General features: G+C 35.6%; 1 protein-coding gene across 15 annotated transcripts in view; it reads right to left on the reverse strand.

Annotated features, from left to right (window-relative positions):
* Nucleotides 1-22,942, reverse strand: part of X11Lbeta — an 815,486-nt gene that overhangs the window by 788,172 nt on the left and 4,372 nt on the right. For 8 of the 15 annotated variants that reach the window (XM_073971805.1, XM_073971804.1, XM_073971803.1 and 5 more), the window contains exon 2: nucleotides 6,631-7,276. The gene's annotated coding sequence lies outside the window, so the exon portion shown is untranslated. Of the gene's footprint in view, nucleotides 1-6,630; nucleotides 7,277-20,628; nucleotides 21,108-22,942 lie in introns of those variants that run through there. The other 7 variants (XM_073971796.1, XM_073971788.1, XM_073971794.1 and 4 more) reach the window with 6 other exon arrangements.

Raw genomic sequence — 22,942 nt, forward strand, 5'->3', positions numbered from 1 at the left:
AAGTAATGGTCCATTTCACACGCTAAAGAATATCAGATCATCATTCAAAATTGTAGGCATCTTTTTCGACCTATACTCTTACCCGGTGCAAAATTTCGTGACTATTGATGTATAATTGCGAATTCTAGCAAGTTTATTATTACACTACAAACAAATAACGGAATATATTAGGCTGTAACTCTGTTATCTGATCATGCACACCAACATAATTGGCATCAATTGAAAGGTCAAGCGTTCCACTTTCAAGTATATCTCACTTGTCCGGAATGTCACTTCCAGGAATTAAGATATAAGCTGTATATTAAAAATTTTCACAATTTTCACACAAAAGTTTTGGTCCATTTAACCCTCTAAATATTATCCGATCGCCATCTCAAATTGCAAGCTTCGCCTTTGTGATATACTCTTACCTTATTTAAAATTACGCGTTGATCGGACTATTATTGAGACCTACAGAGCCGCTAGAAAATTGGATAAATATTATTTTTTTGCTCCATTTCACCCGCTAAATATTTCGCGATCATCACCAATAAGAATAGCGATCTATTCTGATCTGAACCCGACCTCCATACAAAATTTCGTGACGATCGGTCCATAATTGCGACCTGGAGCGTGTTTACAATTTATAATGGACAGACGGACGGACGGACTGACGGACGGACACACATCTCAAAATCGCTTTATCTCGTCGAGATATGAAGATTGGTATACCACATCGGGGGTCTCCGACGAATATTTCGCGGTGTTACATGAATTTTTACCAAAACAAACTTATAATACCCTTTTCCACATTGTGGTATAGGGTATAAATATGCAAATATGCAAAATCCGATGTCTAATGATTAGATAACAGAGTTACAGCCTAGCGGGTGAAATGGACCATTACTTTTGTATGAAAAATATAAAAACTTTATTTTTGGTCGATATTTTAATATATATTTCGCAAAGTAGCCTACATATGGAAAAAAGGCTACTGACCTTTCCTCTGATGTAAATTGCAATAAAGTGTTTGCTAGATAACGGACCTACTGCCTAATATATAATGGGTTCTGTGTAGAGGACCACATTTTTTTCCAATGCTACATATTGTCTCTCCAAAAGTGTATGTAACACCACGAAATATTCGTCCTAGACCCCTTATTTGGTATGCCAAAATTCATATCTCCTGCTACAAAAATGTCTTTGTCATGATAGATAAGTTTTTGGTTTTGGTCATAAGTAGACATCGGATTTTTGCATGTTTTTTATTTCTCATCCGATTGGACTCAAATTTTGGATCTAGGCGTTTTAAGGGTCAATTTTTCGATATTTGGGGTCATATCAAAAACATGCAAAAAATATGCAAAAAAAAATGCAAAATATATGCAAAAAATATGCAAAAAATATGCCAAAAAATATGCAAAATATGCAAAAAATATGCAAAATATGCAAAATATGCAAAAAAAATATGCAAAATATGCAAAAAATATGCAAAATATGCAAAAAATATGCAGAATATGCAAAAAATATGCAAAATATGCAAACAGTTTTTGGCCGAAAATCGTCATAAAAGTCGTAAAATTGTCAATTAATGTTAGTAAAATCGTCAAAAATCTTCAAAGTGTTCTAAACTAAGATAGTTGGCCGTTTAACGTCGATTTTTTTAGCAGATTATTGTGTTATCGACACCTCTTACGACAGTGTGGTGTAGGGTATAAAAGTATGGTATTGTAATACAATTTTTTTTATTATTAAACTATGCAAAAATATAAAATTTGATCAAATTCTATGTAAAATTCAATATTTTCTTTGTTATAATTTGTAGCGTTGGGCTGGTTATTGTTCAAAGGGAACAAATCGATGTCGGATTTTTTTAAGGCGGCAACCGCATAAAGTTTTTATATGGTCAGATTTTAAGACTGTCAAAGTTTGAGCACAATTGGAATATGTTTACATGTGCCACTGGGACCTCGACATTATGAAAATCTGGATTTTTTGGCTATATAGCGATTTCGGCTACCCAATTCTCTGGAATGGTTAAAGCTTTTTGTCAATATTAAGCATTAAATTAAAGGCCATTCTATTCTTAAAATTTCTTGCTGAACAACAAAATATAAGTATATATAATAAATCTAATACTAAATAGGTATTACAGAATTCGAGATAATAAAGCCAATGTCCCGAAAAACGTGACTAGGTACGCCTTTGTGCGAAAATGGAGACTATTAAAAAACATTTTCTTCATTTTTATAAATTTTTGGAATGAAAACAAATGTCTCTTACATTTTGTTCTAAATTAAATTTATTCGAGAGTCAGCAGACATCATGTGGTTTTGGAGCTATCTGGGAACAGCTGACTACTTGAAGAACGCCCTGCTATGTAGTTCGCAACTTTCAAGTTGTTTACCATCCTTTGCGCCTCCTGGAAATTCGGATTTAATGTTTAATCTCTTGAACAACAAGAATTATGCCAGACCTTTTTCTAGGATTTTCGGCAGTTGCTCTTTTGGAAATTTGGATCGATTATTTCTGAAGAAATTTTAATCTTTGCTTTGTTAAGATTTTTGTCGCCTTTTGGTTCTTTACGGCGTTTTGCACCGTTGGATCAAACAATGCCAGGTCAGCAAGTTCAGGACTAAGATGCCACAGATTATTAATTATGTTATTATTCCCTTTTTCTGAAATTTGTGTGTCAATGTTTTCATATTTCAATAAATTTTCAATGAGGTCTAGGTCTTGTTTTGATGCTAAACGTATCGTAGAATCTGAAGAACCAAACAATCAAGCGTGGCTTCAAGAAAGTCGTAACTATGCAATTGAAAATTTTTGAGAAGGATTTTTGACTGCAAGTTTGGAAGCACATCCGGACATCAACCAAACATATTCAAGCGATTTCTATAAGAATAGTCTGCGATTGGCAAATCCAAGTTCGAAGTAGGCGAGAGTGTTTTAAAACTACTGCCCAGCCCACTACCCAAGAACAAGAGGCCGTAGAAGCACCTTGCGTTTAAATCGTTCCAGACTGGACGCCCCAGAATGTTTTTTCTATTTTATTTATTTATTTGGTATCACACACGACAACAACCGAGTGTTATAAGTGAGAGTTTGGGTTATTGATTTTACAACAAGATTAAGCTTACTTACTTACTTAGTTGGCCCATTACAGAACATTTGTTCCATAGACCGAACTAAGAAAAGATCTCCATTCCTCTCTGTTTTTCGCTTGACTTTTTGGAATACCGCGCCTTTCCATTTCTTCATACACTTGTTTGCTCCATCGAAGCTTAGGCCTGCCGATTCTGCGTGCACCGCCATGGGGCATGTATTCATACGCCTTTTTAGCAGGTTCATCATCGCTCATTCTCATGATATGGCCTAGCCGACGCAATCGTTGCATTTCGATAGGTTTCTCTACATTCAATATAATGTTTATATAGATATAATATAGGATATATTGGGTAAACATTATCAATAGGTTAAAAAGAAGTAGAGACAATAGTTTAATACAAAAAATAGTGAAAACGATATTCAGAAATATTTTAGGTTCAAAACAAGACCTAATCCGCATTGAAGATTTACTTAATACGAAAGGCATTCACAAACAAATATCAGATAAAGGAAATAACAAAATGATAAATCATATGTGGTACCTTAGTCCTGAACTTATTGGTCTGGCATTGTTTGATCTGATAGTGCAAAACACCGTAAAGATCCAAAAGACGACAAAAATTTTAACAAAGCAAAGATAGAAATTTCTCCAGAAATAATCGATCCAAACTTACAAAAATCAACTGCCGAAATTCCTAGAAAAAGGTTTACCAGGCATAATTACAAGTGAAGCTTAATTGTTATTCAACAGATTAAACTTTAACTCCGAATTTCTTGAAAAAGATAATGCAACTTGACCACAGAACATCAATTACCAGGAGGGGTAAAGGATAGTAAATAACTTGAAAATTGTGAGCGACATAGCAAGGAGTCGAGTTCATCACCAAGTTGTCACCTGTACCCAGATGGCTCCAAACCCACATTGTGTCAGTCCCTTAATGCCCGTAATTTCAAGACTTAGCTATCTATGAGTTCACAGATATCTCCCGTGTATGCAACATTTTATAATTTCAACGCGTAGGTAACGTTACCGAGTCAAAAACGCCCGTGTTACTTACACCAAGGATTTTACCTGGTTAATCTTTGCCAATGTGTTAAAAGTTGTAAAACACTTCTATAAGGCAATGATTTTACGAAATCATGAATGAAAATCACCAATATTACCACATGATTTCAAAATTTACACGGAGAAATTACTAAACGCGTAGGTAAAGATAACTAATAGGTAGCTACCTACCCGTTTACCCAGACGTTGAAATTACGGGCATAAGTAAATTATAATATGTATGAATTGAAGTCATACAATGAATGTACAAATGTCCATCTTTGTAAAAACAAAATTACATTTGAAAAATGAAATGTTTGATGAATGGCGATGCCATTCCACGGCCGATATGTCTGATGAGTCTCTACAAAAGACGTAACATGTCACATAATGGTGGTAGTGGGGGTTCTCCGGCTTTCCTTTTTCACTTGCAAACATCATTAAGCTCGACTCCAACGAGAAATGAATTAAAATTAATATTAAAATAGATCTTCGCCCTAATAGGCAAAATTTTCAAATAAAGTAAAATATATTCGTTTTCATTCACAAAAATTTGATAATATAGGAAGAAAAATGTTGTTTTTTTTTTTTAAATAGACTCCATTTTTGCCCTAAGGCCTTTTTCGGGACTTTGGGTTTATTATCTCGAATTCAGTTTTTAATTAAATGCAAGTAGCTTTAACCGTTCCACATATATGGACCGTCGAAGTCGCCAAATAGCAAAAAAAAAATAGATTTTCGTAACTTCGACGCTCCAATCTTAAAATCTAACAATACTATAAGGTTTAGGCGGCTCCCCGGCTAAAAAATCCGAGATCGATTTGGTCCTTTGAGTTAAAACCAGTCCAATGCTACAAATTAAATTAAGATGCTACAAAAAAGAAAATATTGAATTTTACATAAAACGTTTGATATTTTATCAAATTTTATATTTTTACATAGTTTAATAATAAAAAAAATGGTATTACGATGCCATATTTTTATACCCTACACCACACTGTCGTAAATGGTCTCAATAACATAATAATCTGCTGAAAAAATCGACGTCATATGGTCAACAGTCTTAGTTTAGAACACTGTTATACATTTTTTGATGGTTTTACCAACTTTAAATAACAATTTTACGACTTTTATGACGATTTTCGGCCAAAATCTGTTTGCATATTTTGCATATTCTGCATATTTTTTGCATATTTTGCATATTTTTTGCATATTTTGCATATTTTTTGCATATTTTGCATATTTTTTGCATATTTTGCATATTTTTTGCATATTTTGCATATTTTGTGCATATGCAAAATATGCAAATATGCAAAATAAATACGAAATATGACCCTGCCATTGAATTTAGATTTCTTTGAAATGAATTTCGGTCCAATCAGAATCTTCGTATCTTTAATATTAAAAAATATGCAAATATGCAAAATCCGATGTCTAGTCATAAGTATTACACATTACATCTCTGATATTTGATAATTAAATTTTCACTTTTCATTGAAAAGAAGTTCCGTGGAGAGCGATTGTCCAGGGATAGTGATATAGGGTATCCCGCTCCGCCCGACTATAGACTTTTCTTACTTGTTTTTGAATAATTCTACTTATTCAAGGCGCAATATCTCTGGAACAGTTGGTCGAAAATATCTGATGACCGGCATCAACAAAAAATAACGGAAACAAAAAAAAAAATGTTGGTTTGCTTTGACATATTAATTTCGTGCCATTGAAATTTTAGTTTTTGTCGCAGGCAGGGACCACTGTGCACTGGTTGAATTTTAATGGAATTTTAATTGATGTTATGTCAAATAAAATTATTAAAATATCTCCATCCGTTACAGAATTTTGACCAGGAAAGAGCAATTCTGAATCATTATTCGCCGTTTAGATATTTCGCTAATATTATTCAATTCAAATTATGATTTTTCCAATGAATGAGACATCTATGAGATGCAGAATAAGATTCAAATGCTCGTAGTAGCCAACTTTCTAAGAATTCATCGTTTCATCATTCTGTCGGATATTTTTTATTACAGATATAAAACAGTCAATGCGTCACAAAAAATGTTTGATGGAATTGTAATTTCCTATCCAAACTTTCAATTCTGCGATTCATTACATGCCCGACCAGTTGCATGGGGTTATCAAATTAAGGATACAAATGTGTCTACTTTTTAAAATATAAAAATGTGTTGTAAAATTGTTACAAATTTAAAAACAAAACAAATGTAAAAGTCTGGTGAAGATATGTATGTGTGCGTGGGTGGGATGAAAACTGAAAATGAACAGAAAATATTTCAGTTATTTTTTTTATTATTACTAGTATTGTTGTATTTTTTAAACAAATTACACTAGGATATTGTATGTTTTTTTTTTCTGGGTTAAGAACACAAAACAAAAAGAACTGTTGGACAACGTACAAAATATGTATGTAGGTTGGTATGTATGTAGTAACGCAATCAATCAAACAAACGAACGAACAGGTAATTAACTTGAATTCTCACATTTGCTGAAGCGATTAAGCGGAGACATTTTTGCTTGGTTTTATTTGGCCCGTGTGATGTTGTTCTTGTTGTTGATGTTGTTGTTCAAATATCTAGTTGTTGTTATTTGAGTTGATTTGGTGTTGTTGCTGGATCAAAAAACGAATTTTGTTTTACATGCAAACGCATTTGTGGCGATTAAAAGCTTGTTAAGCACAAAAACAGTAAATTATTTTTATTTAACAATAATTGTTTGTTGTGATTTTATTTCTTTTACGAACTCGCTAGATTTGACGACACTAGTTTCCGTTTCCGTTTTTAGTGGTGACGACACGTTTTTACACTGGAAGTTTTCGGTGCAAGGCAATTTATTTGCTTGTAATGGTTAATTAAATTTTCTCAGTTTGATTTTGATTTTTATTTTCTTCTGTATTGTTGTTGTTTATTAAATTTATTAATTTGTTGTTGTTTTATTTTTTTAGTTTTCAAAAATATGGGCTTATTATTCTTCTTTATTTATTATCTGCCATTAATTCACACACATCCGTACACAATGGCACTAATACACTCACAATATTTCCTAGCTTCTTGCTTGAGAATAGATTATTTCTTAGTATATTTTCTTTTTTATTTTTCTTGTTATTACTGTTGTTGTTTTATATGAGAGCTGTGTAAGAGATGATAAAATAGATAGCATTATTATTATATTTTGTTAACATATTGTTGTTGTTGCTTTTGTTTTATTTTATTATTATTTTCTTTTTTTGTGAGTTTATTTGATTTCTTGTTTCTTTATTTTCGACAACCTCTGTTATGAGGCGTTTATTTTTTTTTTTCTTTTCAAGGAAGTGGGCAAGTAAGGAGCAAGTGAGAGATTAAATGTTGTTGTATAGTTGCGTGTAGTTGTTGGTTACGAAGGCGCCATAAAAAGCCAGAACACAAACTATGAAACACTTACTCAGACCCATACACACGCACAAACTGGCACTTATTTCAATACAAGATACAGTGATGCTAACTTGGAGGTTTTTCCACGGCTATAAATATTTTCCGCTTTCAACACCTGTTCATTTCAAACTTAGTAGATATGGAACAGTACCTCTAAGGGAAGTTCCTGTTATCACATGTTATACTATCGAGATTCATCTTATGTATAACGAGATCTCAGGGTCAGTTGTTCGATAATTCTCACGACTATAATTCCCACGACAAGGTTTCCTAGGAATTCCAGAAAATTGTATCCCTCGGGCACAAGAATTCAACGGGTACGACAAACAGTGGGCCTAATTATTCACCCCAGACAGACCCTAAGAATGCAGTCCATCTTGCAAGAATAGCCCTTAGGCGGAGTTTTCGGAACATTCGGGCCATTAGATCTATGAGGAATAAAATTATAGCGTTGTAACAAAGACCACAAGGATTACAAAAACTTTAGAGGAAAACATCGCACCCCACATTTCTGGTAATATTGGTTTCTTTAGAAAAAAACAAAAACAAGTAAAAAGTATCAGTAGGCTTTGCCGACAGAGATATACCCTCGGCGTATGTGAATTAAAACTGTCATCTACAAAGTTCAAAAGTGTTGCGGAGGAGGTACTTGAAAGAATGGACCGAGATAGACTATTATGGAATCGGATCGTATTTGGGATTCATAACTTTTCGACAGATATCGCGCCCACTATTCATTTCAGTGGGTCATCGAGAACATAATATGGCTGTAAACAGGACCACAACGAACCGCATCTGTATACATTTCCGAAGGATCTTCGAATAGACTGTAAACTGCACTTATATACAAATGTTGAACTCTTGCGGGGGAGGTAGCCTAAGGAGAGGACCGATATGGCTAAGAAGTTAAACTAAATTTGGACAAAATATTAGGAGATCCAAAGTTTGGAGCAAATTGTTTGCCCCGTTCATGAGATATCGTGGATACCATTTTAGCAACTTTCTTAAAGATTGGGGTGAAGTACCGGAAGTTGTGGACCGGTAATGAAATTAAATTTGGACAAAATAGGACGAAGGCCAAATTTTGGACCGGCAAATCCGCTCGACAGTTATCTTGCGCTCCAACCACAACACACGGTGCTATAGAGGTTTTTAATATTTCAGGCTATTTATTCAGGAAGTATGCACCGTCGTATGGTGATTCGAGAGCAGGTCCTAAACTGAACTTATCCGAAATTTTGTGATTTGAGATTCATCTTATGTATAACGAGATCTCAGGGTCAGTTGTTCGATAATTCTCACGACTATAATTCCCACGACAAGGTTTCCTAGGAATTCCAGAAAATTGTATCCCTCGGGCACAAGAATTCAACGGGTACGACAAACAGTGGGCCTAATTATTCACCCCAGACAGACCCTAAGAATGCAGTCCATCTTGCAAGAATAGCCCTTAGGCGGAGTTTTCGGAACATTCGGGCCATTAGATCTATGAGGAATAAAATTATAGCGTTGTAACAAAGACCACAAGGATTACAAAAACTTTAGAGGAAAACATCGCACCCCACATTTCTGGTAATATTGGTTTCTTTAGAAAAAAACAAAAACAAGTAAAAAGTATCAGTAGGCTTTGCCGACAGAGATATACCCTCGGCGTATGTGAATTAAAACTGTCATCTACAAAGTTCAAAAGTGTTGCGGAGGAGGTACTTGAAAGAATGGACCGAGATAGACTATTATGGAATCGGATCGTATTTGGGATTCATAACTTTTCGACAGATATCGCGCCCACTATTCATTTCAGTGGGTCATCGAGAACATAATATGGCTGTAAACAGGACCACAACGAACCGCATCTGTATACATTTCCGAAGGATCTTCGAATAGACTGTAAACTGCACTTATATACAAATGTTGAACTCTTGTGGGGGAGGTAGCCTAAGGAGAGGACCGATATGGCTAAGAAGTTAAACTAAATTTGGACAAAATATTAGGAGATCCAAAGTTTGGAGCAAATTGTTTGCCCCGTTCATGAGATATCGTGCATACCATTTTAGCAACTTTCTTAAAGATTGGGGTGAAGTACCGGAAGTTGTGGACCGGTAATGAAATTAAATTTGGACAAAATAGGACGAAGGCCAAATTTTGGACCGGCAAATCCGCTCGAGAGTTATCTTGCGCTCCAACCACAACACACGGTGCTATAGAGGTTTTTAATATTTCAGGCTATTTATTCAGGAAGTATGCACCGTCGTATGGTGATTCGAGAGCAGGTCCTAAACTGAACTTATCCGAAATTTTGTGTGGGAAGTTCCCGAAGGAGGGGGCCGATTCAGTCCGTATTGGAACCTCATCTAAGTCTGGCAGAAATTTCACGATGTGCAAAGTACGATCCAAATCGGTTACTTCCTTCAAGAGTTATCGTGCGCACAAATTTTCCGAACATTTTCGAACTTTTGTGGGGGAGGTTATAGAAGGAGTGGACCGATATAACCCATTTTCGAACTTTAACTAAGTTTGGAGAAAGTATTACGAAAGCTGGACCGAATCGAGAGGTATCGTGCGCTTCAGTCTGCCAGACAGACGGACATTGCTAAATCGAATTGTCTGAAAGGGATTTCGTCCAAACATAATTGGGGTTTAAACCCATTATTTCGATGAGGTACTTTTTGCCCGCATGAAAGAGTATATCGCCTTGTTAGCATAAATGCTGACGGTAATGACCATAATGGACTTAAATCTAATTTGTGAGTTTTTTTGCCTACAGTTATTGTGACTAATCAGACATTTTAGTTTGTCGCCGTATAATTTTATTAGAACTCGTGGACCATTATGTCAGAATGCATAGACTTGTCCACAAACAAACATTATATCACTGTAAACTGGAAAACAAGGAGTACCTTCGGTAACTATTTCAAAACAATCCTCGAATAGTCCTTAAACTGCACTTAATCGATAATATTGAACGTTTTAGAGGAAGGTACCCGAAGGTGTTGTCCGACACAGTCCCTATATATATATATATATATATATATATATATATATATAAATTGCATGTGTGCAAAAAAATTTGAGTGTGAAGTAAGGAAAAGACTGATAGACATAATACTACGATGTGCAAAGTTTGTACCAAATCGATTACTCCCTTCGAGAGTAATTGTGAACAGTGCGCACCATTTTAGCGTTAAGAAATGTAGGACCGATAATTCTGAGTGTTACACTACAATTTGTTTGCCAGAAGTCTCCTGAGAAATTCGAAAAACGAACAAGAGAAGACGAATTATTCTGCATCAGCATTAGCAAGCCCTCACACATCGATTCAAATCAGCGCCTGTTTGACCGGACAAAACGTCGAGTTAATGTGTCATCCGCCGTACAGCCCTTACTAGGAAGCAATGACTTTATTTGATTCCTGCATATCAAAAAAAAAAACGTGGTCAACGATGCTGTAAAAACGTTCAAAATCCATGTTTTGGAGGTGTCTAAATCGGAGTGGAAAAGGGGATTCAACAATTGGTTTGAGCGAATGAAAAAGCATATAAATCATGCTGGAGACTACTTAAGAAGATAATAAAAATATTTTTGATGGCAAATATTCTCGTTTTCGTTGTTATGGTTCAGCTCTCGTATTACAGAATAAATAAAGAAAATACTTGTGGACTTTCCCTTGAAAATGAACACTATACGAACAGACATAGCGAAACCAACAGGCTTCCACACATTTCGGGTCACATTAAATTAAATAGGAACAATTAGTTTCCTTTCGTTTATGAATGGCAATGAGCAGAAAATCTTAACTGATACTGAACACTGATACTCAATCCTGAATAGAGCTTCTGTATCCTCTGGCAAAACACAATATTAAATTACAGCAATCTTGGTTCGAAGACTTGACAAAAACCCCTCGAAATAGATGAAACCTTCAACCCCAACATAGGCACACAAACCATATATAAAGACAGTTTGTTTGCGAGTAAGTTTTCTATCTTCTGGGAACACAAAAATCCAATTACCGACCAATTCCGTAGGAAAACCAAAAATCTTTAAAAAAAAACTTAAATGGTGGCTACGCTTATATGGGGGCTGTACAAAAACGTGGACCTATACTGTCTAATTTTTGTAAGGCATGTTTTGTACCTGTATAAATGTTTTGTACCTTTAGCGAAGACTAAATACCAAATTTTAGTTATTCCAGTTAAATAATGTAACCAAAACGTTCAAAACACCGAAAATCGGAGGGTACCGTTCTATGGGGGCTATATGAAAACGAGAACCTATACCGACCAATTTCAGGTGGAAAGTTTTATACCCCCAATGAAGACTAAGTACCAAATTTCAGTCATATCGGTGTGATTTTGAGGCCACAACCTTCAAAATACCGAAAATCGGGAGGAACAGTTCTGGGTGTCTAAATGAAAACGTCGAGCTATACTGACAAATTTCAAGTGGAAAGTTCTATACCCCCAACGAAGACTTCAGAACAAATTTCAGCCATTTCGTTGTGGTTTTGAGACCACAACCTTCAAAATACCGTAAATAGGGAGGTACAGTTCTGGGGGGTTAAATGAAATCGTGCACCTATAGTGCAAATTTCAGGTGGAAAGTTTTGCACCTCCAACATAGACTAAATTTCAAATTTCAGCCATTTCGATGTGTTAATGAGGCTAAAACCCTCAAAATACAGAAAATCGGGAGGTATCGTTCTATGGGGGCTATATGAAGGCGTAGACCTATACCAAGCAATTGCAGGTGGAAAGTGTTGGACCATTTTCAATGCCAAATATCCTAGGAGTAATAGAATCTTCTATACCAAATTACAAAGCCCTATCTTATAAATTGCGAGCTGTATCTTTCAACAGACGGACAGACGGAGGTAGTTATATCGACTTAGACATTTATGCTGATCTCGAATATATGTATATACTTTATAGGGTCGCCAACGAATATTTCGATGTGTTACAAACGGAATGACAAATTTAATGGTGGAGTGTATAAAACGGGCGATATTCCACACATTGTTGATAACACTGGTAAACACGATTTTTGTTTCAACCGAAATTTGTGTTGTTTCTAAATGAATTCGACAAGTTATTTTCAAGTCCGGTCACGGTTTCATCAGATCTTGATCTTGAGATATAGCTCAAAATCGGTTTTTACGAGTTTTACCCAGAATTTCGTTATTTCCGGTTACAAACAAATATTTATTTGGGGTTTTCGACACTAGTATATTAAGAAGATGTCGTACGTTCGATACAAACAGTTTTTGAAATAATTACAATCAATATATAACGAAAAAAATATAGAAAACATACGACATACCTTGTAAAAATTGCATATTCAAATATATAATATAAAGTTCAGAGCGTCCATGGTTCGGCCAAAACCTAAAAAAAAATCATCATGATGTAAAGCAGGTTGCCGTAGGTGGCCAAATAACGGAGATATCGCAATAGTCGGTAATTCATCCCATTTTTTATTTATTTTTTTTTTTTTTTTTTGTAATCAAGCTACACGTCGCAATTTTCATTAGATCGTTACGAAATTTTGGGTGTTAATGGGGGACCCACAGAGGAAAAAACCTATTGATTCTGATAATGGTCGGATATTATTCAGGGGTCGGAATTTGAAAAAAACTTACTTGGAGAAAAGGCCAACGTTTTATTTCAAAGCGAATATCTCTCTTGTGTAGGAGGAATATCGAAAGCAAAACCTGGCAAGTAAAGTAGAAAATATCACCTTTACAACGATATGACGTAGGTTGTCAAACAACAGAGATATCGCAATAGTGGGTAATGCATCCCTTTTTCCATTTTTGTGTAATCACACTACAGGTCAGAGTTTTGATCGGATCCCCACGAAATTTTGGGGGTTGATGGGGGTCTCACAGAGAAAGCAGCCTAGTGATGGTTGGCGTACATCCCACTTTTCCATTTTTTTATTTAAGTTGTACTCACGATGCACTTAAATGCGTTTCAACAAAATTGATGAAAACATTCAAATTAATGAAGACATTCAGAGCAAAGGCGCTATCCAAATTTTAATATTTTGAATTTTACCAGTCAAAAGCTTATGTACAGGGGTAGTGGTGTAGGGTATTACATAGTCGACCCGACTATAGCCTTGGCTCACTTGTTTTACATATACATCATTTTATATTATATAACTTTATTTCATATATCATAAAAATTAAAAGTGGTTTGTGCGGGACATTTTTTAATATTTAAATGGAATATAATTTATTTTAGTCATTAACAGGCAAAAGGTCATTCATTCGTGCAACGGGAAATAATTTTTTGAGAAAGATTTTTTCGTTTTATTGTTTTTTATTTCAAACAAAAAAAAATTGATAGTGGTTTGTGCGGAAACTTTTTTATACCCTCCACCATAATCCGAACGGATTGAAGTAGGTGGATGAGATTTTGGTAGAATCTATTAGGTCACTGTAATAAAACGAAATTAAACTAATTGTTCCTATTCACTTCAATACAGTTCGTGGTGTAGGGTTTAAAAAGTTCGGCCCGCCCGAACTTAACGCTTTTCTTACTTATTTTATAATCAAATGAAACTACCTGCAATTTAACATTTAAGGTTCCCAGTGGTCACAAAACATCTCCACCAAAAACAATCAACATAGGTCCATGTTTTAGTATAGCCCCCCCATATAACGGTACCTCTCGATTTTCGGTATTTGGAGGATTTTAGCTAGAATTTTTGACCGAACTACCTGTAATTTGACAGTTGACACAAAAAAACTGTCAACGTAGCTCCATGTTTTGTTATAGCCCCGTATAACGGTACCTCCCGATTGTCTGTATTTGGAGAATTTTACCTAAATTTTCTGACCGATTTACTTGTAATTTTATATTTGATATTCCCAGGGTCACAAAACATCTCCATCAAAAATGTCAACATAGGTCCAGGTTTAGGTATAGCTAAAATTTTTGACCGAATTACCTGTTATTTAACATTTGATATTCCCAGTGGTCGCAAAACATCCCCAGCAAAAATTGTCTACGTAGGTCCATAACTTGGTATAGCGCCCATATAACGGTACCTTCCGATTTTCGGTATTATAAGGATTTCAGCTACATTTTTTACCTGTATTTTTACATTTCATATTCCCAGTGGTCACAAAACATATACACCAAAAATTACCAACATAGGTCCAGGTTTAGGTGTAGGATTTTGAGGATTTTAACAGATTACCGGTAATTTAACATTTGATATTCCCTATGGCCACAAAACATCTCCAACAAATATTAACAATATAGGTCCAAATTTTGGTATAGCCCCCCCAAGCAAACAATACCTCGCGAGTTTCGGTATTGTAAGGATATCAGATACATTTTTGTATTTTATTTTTTAACATTTCATATTCCCAGTGGTCACAAAACATATCCACCAAAAATTACCAACATAGGTCCAGGTTTAGGTGTAGGATTTTGAGGATTTTAACCGATTACCGGTAATTTAACATTTGATATTCCCTATGGCCACAAAACATCTCCACCAAAAATTACCAACATAGGTCCAGGGGATGAATGATACCAAGCAACGGTCTTGACCGGCTTTAACATGGCAAAGCCCAGGATTTATCTTGGACACTGACCTCCCCGTGGTGTCACCTGGGAAACTGCCTTTAACACCCGTTAAAGGTAGTGAGCTAACATGTGCCGCGCGTTCACCCATAAGAACGTTAAAAACTTGGGTTTGGGCGTCGGGTTAGTAACCCTCCCCTAGAAAAAACAGCCTACTATGAAAAAACGAAAGAAAAGAAAAACAAACCCCTCTAAAGTTGACGAACCCCGCAAACGTTTTAAGGACCATGATCTGCGAATCTGCACCTGGAATGTTGGCACTCTTTATAGAGAAGGTGCAGTCTTCACATTGGCAGACGTACTTGAAAAGTACAAGGCCGATATTACTGCCATACAGGAAATACGATGGATTGGGAAAGGCGTCACAACAACACCTAAAGGTGACGCACTGTATTATAGCTGCCATGACGTAAAGCATGAGTTTGGTTGTGGATTCGTAGTTAGTCGGAGACTAAAACATCTGGTATCCAGCTTCACCCCAGTGAATGAAAGACTTGCTGCAATTCGAATAAAAGCTAAATTCTTCAACATCAGCTTTATTTGCGCTCATGCTCCCACTGAAGAAAAGAAAGAACAGACCAAAGATATATTTTACGAGCGCTTAGAAGAAACATATGACCGTTGCCCTGCCCATGACATTAAAATCATTCTAGGCGATTTTAATGCCAAAATTGGAAAGGAAAAGGAATTCATGGTATGACCAGGAATGTCGTGCTGCTACCGAAGAGAAAAATGCGGCATATAGAGCTACTTTACAATCAGTAGCAACGCGTAGCGCACGAGAGAGATATCGGGAGAAAAGGAGAGAAGAGAAACGGCTTTTCCGCAAGAAAAAGAGAGAAATGGAAAAGCGGGATTGTGAAAAAATCGAGATGTACAGGAGACAGAATGAAGTCCGAAAATTCTACCAAAGAGTGAAACATCAAACAGATGGCTTTGGTACAGGCACATCCTCCTGTAGAGACCAGCAAGGTAATCTGGTAACAGATACAGATAGCGTGCTCAGGATATGGAAGGAACATTTCTCCAATCTGCTGGTATCCAATAGTAGCGAAGACGATGATACCACAGATCCAATCCCAGAAGATGGTATAGAATATATACCGCCCGGCCAAGATGAGGTAAAAACAGCAATCAACCGGCTGAAGAATAATAAAGCAGCAGGAGCCGATGGCTTACCAGCCGAGCTGTTTAAAACCGGAGACGACGCGCTGATAAGGTGTATGCATCAGCTAGTTAGCACCATCTGGCAGGAAGAACGCGTACCCGACGATTGGAACCTGAGCATCCTATGTCCCGTCCACAAGAAAGGAGATAAGACTGTATGCTCAATAGGGTTATGACTTTTTGACATTTTTCCTCAAAAATGATTTCCTGTAGCAGGGATGAATGAACTTTTGCCTATTAATCACTATGCTATCGTTTATTCCATTGAAATAGAAAAAAAGTTCACGCACAAATCGATTTTAAAAAAATAATTTTTTGAAAAAATATATGAAGTGAAAAAAAAATTTTTTTCAAAAAATTATTTTTTGTTACACGAATGAATAATTATAAGCCTACTTATAACTATAATAACGTTTATTTCATTCAAATATTAAAAAAGTCGCGAAAAAAGTCACTTTGAAAAAATTTTAAATTTTTTGTTTTTTGTTAAAAAATTATATTTTTGAATAAAAGCGTTTACGACATTTTTACGATTCTCAGAATTGAAGAAAAATAGTGAGAAATAAATTTTATGTAATTTTAATTATCTCATGTGGCTCTAAAGTTTGTTTTCAATTATATATCTGTTTTCAGTGACTTCAAAAAATTGTCCATAATTTTGATAAATTCAAATTTTAAAATCATTTTGTGCGTGAGGTTTTTTCACCGAATCACCTTATAATTAAGATTTTTTGTAATCTTATGGCAAAACTCATCACGCTATGATACAGGGATATGAGGTTGTAAAAAAGTCATAACCCTAATGCTCAAACTATAGGGGTATAAGTCTTCTCCCTATTGCCTATAAGATAGTGTCAGGGATATTGTGCGAACGACTGAAGCCAATGGTCAACGAAATAATTGGACCGTACCAATGTGGCTTTAGACCTGGCAAGTCCACCATTGACCAGATATTTACCCTGCGGCAAATCCTAGAGAAGACCCAAGAGATGCAGATCGACATATTTCACCTTTTTGTCGATTATAAAGCAGCATTCGACAGTCCCCTCCGATCAAAGGTATTCCACGCAATGTCTGAATTTGGTATCCCCGCAAAGCTCATCCGGCTTTGTAAGATGACTTTAACTGATACTAGGTCCTCAGTTAAAATTGGAAAGAACCTCTACGAAGAATTTTGTACCAAAAGAGGTTTCAGACAAGGAGACAGCCTTTCGTGTGACCTATTCAACATTTTGCTGGAAAAGGTAATACGAGATGCAAATGTTAAAAGAAATGGCACAATTTACACCAATAGCCACATGTTACTTGCCTATGCTGATGACATAGACATCATGGGACGATCAGTAAAGGAAGTAACTGATACCTTTAGGAAGGTCGAAGCAGAATCTGCGAAAGTGGGTCTGGCGGTAAACGGCGAAAAGACCAAATTGATGGTGTCGACGCGCAAAGCGTCCATAGAGCTCGGACCAACTGTAGAAGTTGGTACCTACAATTTTGAGGTAGTTAAAGACTTCGTCCACCTCGGCACTGCCATAAACACAACAAACAACATCAGTTGTGAAATAAGAAGAAGAATTGTATTGGCCAACAGATGCTACTATGGTCTACCACACATCTCGTCAAACAAAAATAACACTATACAAAACGCTGATACTACCCGTGCTAATGTATGGCTCCGAAGCATGGGTACTTGCGCAAGCAGATAAGGCAGTGCTTGGTGTGTTTGAGAGGAAAATTCTTCGAAAGATCTACGGGCCGATTTGCGTTGACGGTGAATATCGACGTCGTATGAACCACGAGCTATATAAGCTATACAAAGACATGAATATAGTTAAACGTATCGAGATGCAACGATTGCGTTGGCTAGGCCATATCATGAGAATGAGCGATGATGAACCCGCTAAAAAGGCGTATGAATACATGCCACATGGCGGTGCACGCAGAATCGGCAGGCCTAAGCTTCGATGGAGCAAACAAGTGGATGAAGAAATGGAAAGGCGCGGTATTCCAAAAAGTCAAGCGAAAAACAGAGAGGAATGGAGATCTTTTCTTAGTTCGGTCTATGGAACAAATGTTCTGTAATGGGCCAACTAAGTAAGTAAGTAAATAAGGTCCAGGTTTAGGGGTAGCCCCCATATGACGGTACCTCCCGATTTTTGGTATTTTGAGGATTTTAGGTACATTTTTTGGCCGAACTATCTATAATTTGACACTTGAGGTCCCCGGTGGTGACAAGACGTCCCCAACAAAAATTTTCACGATAAGTCCTTATTTTGGTATAGATCACACCCATATAACGGCTCCACCCAATTTTTTGGCACTTTAGAGATTTTAGTTTCAATTTTTAATCGAGCTAGCGGTAATTTGCCTTTTGAGGTTCCTTGGTATAAGCCCCCATATAAAAATACCTCCCGATATTAGGTGTTTTGGGGATTCTATCTACATTTTTCGACCAAACTACATGTAGTTTGACATTTGACCAAAAATTGTCAACATAGATCCATGGTTTTGTATAGCTCTATATAACGGCACCTCTCAATTTTAAGTATTTTGACAATTTAAGCTATATGTTTTTACCTAACTATGTGTAATTTGACGTTTGAGGTTTCCAATGATCACACAACTTCTCCACCAAAAATTGTCAAGATTGGTCCATGTTTTGATATAGACCCATATAAAGTTACTGCCCGATTTTAAGTGTTTTGAGGAGTAACGCTACATTTGTTAACCGAACTATTTGTGATTCGACATTTGAGGTTCTCAGTGGTTGATATAGCCCCATATAAAGGTGCCGCACGATTGAAGACATTTGTAGATGCATGTTATGCCATAGTTAGGTATCCGTGGTCACAAAATATGCCCACCTAAAATTGTGGACAGGAAAGAAAATAATATTTACTATCAGAATATTTTATGGTGGAGGGTATAAAAAGTTCGGCCCGGCCGAACTTAACTTTTTTTACTTGTTTTTATTTCTTTCCATATTGCTACGCAAACATCAAGTAAATACCAAATAAATCCAGAAAATATTTCAAAATCTATTGGAAAACTTTTGGCCTGCTTCTCTAAGACGTTCGAATTACTAACAAACTTCTGTTTTTGAACAATATATTTATATACAGTAGAGTCTCGATAGTATAGACAATGCGGTAATGTAGACACTAAAATTATCCGGATTATCGAGATTTTCATACTCGACATCACTATTTTTTAAAACTTAGATCATTTTTTACTTCTATATTTCATTTAAGTGTTCTGTTTAGCAATTAAAATTGAAGAAGTATTATTATACGCCCATCACGATTAATTTGATCATCGGACACCTCCGAAACATGTGGTGTTCGGATTATCGAGATAATACTGCATATACAATTAATCTTATATTTAATATAAGTTAAATAAAAATATTTGATATACGCTAAATTGTACAAAATATTTGATTCATTTTTAACCAAATTCAATTTCAAAGTAATTTGATTTCCAATCATCTTAGAACACAGTCCATGGTATTAACCTATTTGCCGCCCGCAGTGTCTCCCTGATAGCTTCTATACAAATGTTGATTTTTGTGTCGAATACATAATTCATTTGCAGCTATAGGCAGTGTGTATATTTTTGTTGACCGCAGCACCTACTGTTTAGTTTTTACTTGTTATTCAGTGCTAAAACTATATTTTCCACATATAACTGAAATCAGTCCGAATTACATATTTATAGTTTCCATATACACACGCATACACTCATATATGAAATTGATTCTTTCCCTACTGGTTTCTTAATATAACTATTATTGATTGATTATGACTCTCCACCAAGATAGAGTGTGAATTTCCAATATTTTTATAAAATTTTGTTAAAGTTGTCAACACTGAATATATCCGCAGTAAGACCTCTGCTATGCGTATTAATGTAATCTGAGGAAAACATGCGTATCTTTCTGTCTGTCTGTTTATGAGTAATAATTGCAAAAAGAAGAAATTGTCGTAAACATATAACCATAGGATGTAACGAATATGAAGTACATGTGCAACTTTAATAAATTGAATACAAATTTTCATGTCTTTTTTTTAAAGAAAGGATTCCACATAAATTTTATAATTTAGTAATCTTCTCCCTTGCACTTTACCAACAATCCCTAAACAACAAAAGTCCTTCAAAGTATATAAAGCTGTGTGCGTGTATAAGTGTCAAATAAATTGATATATTTATATGTATGTATATATTTGTGTGTGTACTAAACACGCTTTTCATCCATGACACGCACAACAAACTAAAAAAAGTCGAAAAATTACAAAAACATTGCACGCACGTACAATGCCACACGCATATTGACACACATACAAACAACAAATACTCCATCAGTTCATTGTTAAAAACGTAGAGTATAAAAACAGGATTTTTCTTTCTTTAGGCCAAATTCATAAGAAATTTTCTTTGTTATTCTTTGTTTTTTTTTTTACTATTGTATTCTCACGTTGAGGACTTATTATCTCTCTCGCTCATTTTCCGACCAAACTCTATTTGTTTTTCTTTTTCTTTTCTTTTTTCAAGTTCCCAGTGGAACTCTACTTTCACAAGATTTAAATTTCACATAATTTTTTCCACAAATATAATTTTTTTGTTTAAATTGCTTTAAATTATTTTGTTGTTGTTGTTTCTTTCTTCTCTCTCTCTTTTGCTCATTCACAATTTGTATCCACTTTATGCAATAACGTTTTTTGTCATCACTTGCTTGATGGCTGGCTAGCGCGCTAGAATACGTTTTCTAAGGGAGTACAATGAAGGACTAAATACTCAACGCAAAAAATATTGCCAAATTGCATGGATGATGATTCTCCTTTGCTTTAAGGATATTCTCATGTTCGTAATCAGAACAGAATAGTATTGAACGTTTCGCAGCTGAATAAGTTTTGTAGAGGGAGCTTTTCATTTGAAAGTTAAGCTTTTCGCGTCAATTGTCAAAATGTGTAAAGCTTTTCATTTATCTCTGTTTTGTTTTAAATGTATTGGGTAAAAGCTTTTGCCACATAGTTTTTGACATTCCCTTCTCAATGACATTCCCTTCTCATTCTAAAGTGAACTGTGCGGGTAAACCTTTTGTACTTGTTATATACGTACAGTAGTGGAATTAAAACTGTTGCATGTAGTGTGGGTTATAAACTATTTATTGGGGAAGGTCTAAATATTAATTTTAGCATATAACAAGTCGTTGTATACCCTCCACCATAAAATAGTCTTTATTAAAATGGAATAATTAGTTTTCTTTCACAATTTTTCGACCATGAATACCCCAATTGCCTAAATTATCTAATCTAAAATGTGTTCAGCTCAGTAGAAATGTGAAACGTACAGGGCTATATCAAAGACTCGTCCTTTCTTTAAAATTTTTCGTGGAAAAGTTTTATAACTGCAGGAAACCTCAAAAGTCAAAAAATACCGAAAATCGGGAGGTACCCTTATATGGGAGTTATACCAAAGCATGAACCTATTTTGACGATTTTTCGTGACCACTGAAAATTCAAATGTGAAATTACAGGTATTTCGATTTTTTGTGGAGAAGTTTCGTGACCACATAGAAATTGCCTGTAAGTTCGATTAAAAATTGTAGCTAAGACCCTCAAAATACCGAAAATCGGAAGGTACCGTTATATGGGGGCTATACCAAAACATTTACCTATATTGACGATTTTTATTGGAGAAGTTTCGTGCCACTGAGAACCTCAAATTTCAAAATACAGCTAGTTCGGCTAAAAATTGTAGCTAAAATCCTCAAAATACCAAAAATCGAGTGTTACCGTTATATGGGGGCTATACCAAAACATTAACCTTTATTGACGATAGTTAGTGAAAAAGTTTCGTGGCCACTGAGAACTTCAAATGTCAAATTATAGCTAGTTCGGTTAAAAAATGTTGCTAAAATCCCCAAAATATCGAAAATCGGAGGTACCGTTATATGGGGGCTATACCAAAACATTTATCTATATTGAAGATTTTGATTGGAGAAGATTCGTAACAACATGTGGTATCTCGACGAAGTTGGAGACGCGCTGAGATATGTCCTTGATATGTCCTACATCCATTACATCTAACTGATACTGAAAAGTAGTGGATGCATACCTGGCTAACGCAACAGATCCATGGCCCGGGGTTCTTTTTATCCCTGCACGGTTTAATAGAACTTTGAGGAGGCATTCGCTGCCCTGGTGAAAAATATGCAAACACTAATTATTGAGGTGACGCCCAAGGTAGAAGATTTCTCCGAATCAATCGGGTGCTCATCATTTATTTTAGTTTGTGTTAACGAAGTATGGACTTGCCCCGCAAAAAATTGTACCGTTCTACAAATAGTTTCAAAATGATCCGAGTCAAGCTGCACTAAACAAACAAAATATTACGAGGACCAAATTTTCGGTTAATTCGTTCGAGAGTTATCGTGCGCACTAGCCAGACGGATAGGGCATGATAGATGTTAAATTCTATAAAGCGGATTTCGTCCAAACATGCCTGGGTTCCAAAGCCATTATTTCAATTAGGCATATTTTTTTGTAGTATTAAAGTGTAAATACCCTCATTATCCAAAAGCTAAGGGTATACAAATTTGCGATCTGCTTTCAGCTGCCCCA

Source organism: Musca autumnalis, unplaced genomic scaffold, assembly GCF_047663935.1.
Source record: "Musca autumnalis isolate F117 unplaced genomic scaffold, ASM4766393v1 scaffold_3, whole genome shotgun sequence".
NCBI classification, from domain to species: Eukaryota; Metazoa; Arthropoda; class Insecta; order Diptera; family Muscidae; genus Musca; species Musca autumnalis.